Source organism: Dendrobates tinctorius, unplaced genomic scaffold (assembly GCF_039654945.1).
Source record: "Dendrobates tinctorius isolate UK_male_01 unplaced genomic scaffold, ASM3965494v1 ptg000006l, whole genome shotgun sequence".
Classification (NCBI taxonomy): domain Eukaryota; kingdom Metazoa; phylum Chordata; class Amphibia; order Anura; family Dendrobatidae; genus Dendrobates; species Dendrobates tinctorius.
Window position 1 is genome coordinate 1,119,532 of NW_027361674.1, and position 2,865 is coordinate 1,122,396.

General features: G+C 44.6%; 1 pseudogene; it reads left to right on the forward strand.

The window, feature by feature from the left end:
• Nucleotides 1-1,630: 1,630 nt before the first annotated feature.
• On the forward strand, nucleotides 1,631-2,458 carry LOC141085743 (polymerase delta-interacting protein 3 pseudogene; annotated as a pseudogene).
• The last annotated feature ends 407 nt before the right edge of the window (nucleotides 2,459-2,865 follow it).

Consider the following 2,865-nt stretch of genomic DNA (forward strand, 5'->3'; position numbering starts at 1 on the left):
TGCCTTTCTGAAGTCTCCTCTTATAGCGCCTTTAAATGAAGTACTCCTAGTACTGAGTTACACTGGAGTTCCTCCTGTCCGATGTTCTTATGAACTCTACTTGTACGGCAGACAGCTGTAGCCTGCTTCGGGGACTCCTTTCCACTAAGTACCGGCTCACAATTCAGTTGCTGTTGTGCCCCCAAGTCTTGTGTGGGAATAAAGTGGTCACTACTTCTATTCCTCCAGTGTCTGCTGCAGGACCATTAGTATCCGTACAACCTCGGGGACCGGGCCCCGACCTTGCGCTTAGAACTTCTAGGAAGGGTTCTCTTCTAACCCACATCCTCTGTTCTCTTTTACTCCTCACGTTCCGTACTAATCTTTCTTTCTATGGAGAATCAGGCTTTCAGTCTATGTTGCTCTCTCTCTCTTCCTTCCCTGTGCCAGCAGACCCCGGTCACTGGGATCTGCTGCAGCACTTCCATCCATATATCCCTCTGTCTGGGGATCTCCTTCTCCTACTCCAAGCAGTGAGCCGCCGAAGGTGCTTTGCTACACTACTTTGTGGTGTGGGGTGCTGGTGTTGGGGTGTGGTCAGGTGTTTCCACCTTGCCTGGAGGGTGGGGTACCACTCCTCAGGAGGAGGTGCAGTACCTCTGTGGTGACTGAGCCTCAGGGGCGCCTCATATGCAGATAGTGGCAGGGCTGCCCAAAATTTGGATGCACCCAAACAACCCATTGAACAAAGTCATGGATGACCACATGCAACCAAAGATCCCAGTATTCATTTGGTACTCCCATACTGTTTGCTTATGCACTGAATAAAAGGCCTGCCCTGCATCAAAGTTACATGCATCCCTATAAACCTTTGAAGCTATGTTGCCGGATGGACACATGCAACCATAGTTCCCAATATTCATTTGGTACTCCCATACCGTTTGCTTATGCATTTAATGCAAGACCTGCCCTGCATCAAAGCTACATGCACCCCAATAAACCTTTGAACCACGTACTAGATGGCCATAGGCAACCAAAATTCACATTATTATGATTTTTTAAAGTCACCTAATGCTTGCACATGGAGAGAATACAATGCCTGCCCAAAATTTGCACACACTCCAACCCCCCAAGGAAGAAATGTGGATGATGGCCTTCGAAAAATGTTTTCCCAGTTTAAAGGAGCGGGTCTCCTATACTCGTAATGCCCATACACTAAGTTTATGTGCTGACAAACATTTTCCCCTGGGGGTACACATCAACATACTGTGTAAAAAAAATTTTTTCACAGCCATCATAAACACCCTTACAAACAATAGCGTGGTTTCATACACAGTTGCTGGTGGGATGGTGCAGGTTTTTTGCAGAAATACGTCAGAAAATAGGTGTAACAGATGCGCATCTGAAGCTCAATCTAAAAGATGCCCATGAGAAATATGTCGTCAAAGATGCATGTGTCCGTATAAAGGGTAAAGTGCAAGATGCTCGTGAGTTGCTTAATTCTAGAAAACAGTAGATCACTGTTGGAGGTAAACCAAACAAACTGGCCTTAACTATCAACACACCCGTGGCACAAGGTTCTTCATCTTTACCCATACATATTACCAAGAACATCCAAATTTCTCATCTGAAAACGATTTGTTCTGGTGTAATGAACACTATTAAAGGAATGCCAATAAACGTAGTTAACCCCGAACCTGTGAAACAACAGATTTCCTCTTTACAAAATATGGATGATGATGGTTTTGATGACGTCATGGAACTTTCCAAAATTCCCACCAGGAAGATGAAGATCACAGCTGCCCACATTGTGCAAAAAAGGCCGTAAATGTCTGTAAGTTCATTTTCTCTTGGTCAAACTTTACCTCTTACTAAAGTGGTACAGAATGATGCATACACAGCTCCCATGTCTACTCAGCACGAGACTTCGCCACCTTTATTGCACACAAAGCCTGTAACCAACGTGTCACAGACACTTGTCACAAAGGAGGCAAGATAATCTGTAGGGCCCGATCCAAAAGAGTCTGTCTTTTGCCCTTTCAAAGGCACAATAATGACCGTTAATAATTTGCATCCAATAGTCACTGACGAAGATATCGTGGAGCTTTTCTGTGTATGCGGTGCCTTGAAGCACACCTGCTTGTTGACTTCTGGAGTTGCAGAGGTTGTGTTTGTGAAAAAGGAAGATGCAGTTGGTGCCTACAAAAAATCCAACAACAGATACCTAGATGGACAACCAATTGAATGCAATCTTCCTTTGAATGGTAGTGTGATAACATCAGACCAGCCCATACTTCTAAGATTAAGTAACACCCCATGAAAGAAGGAAGGTGAATCTAGAAGAAACAGAACCTCCTCCTCTAGTGCTGCTTAAAATCCTCCAGCTGAAGTTGATCCTGATACTATCTTAAAAGCAGTCTTTAAATCCTCAGGGTCCTCAGCAGTCATCCAACCACCTGCATTTAAGATTAAGCTCTGATGACACCAACACAACTTGGAGACTGTAATAAGAGATATTCACAATTCACATATGGGCACAGAGACACCTTTAAAAATAAAAAATCTTCATTTTTATTCTTGGTTTTTGTTTATCGCTGATGATCACCAGCAGGTAATTGATGTTTGAGGGAGTCTGGCATCAGATATTGGACAATTAATCCTGTTCCCAGCATTGTAGTACAGTTCACCTTCGTTGTGGGCAGTTCCGTTTTTGTGGCACCCCCGAGGGTTCAGTCGCCACAGAGGTACTGCACCTCCTCCTGAGGTGTGGTACCCCACTATCCAGTTAAGGTGGAGACGCCTGACCACACTCCAACACCTGCACCCAGCACAGACACTTTAGAATAGTGAAGCACTCTGTAAGTCAGCTGTTTTGGTTTGCAAAGG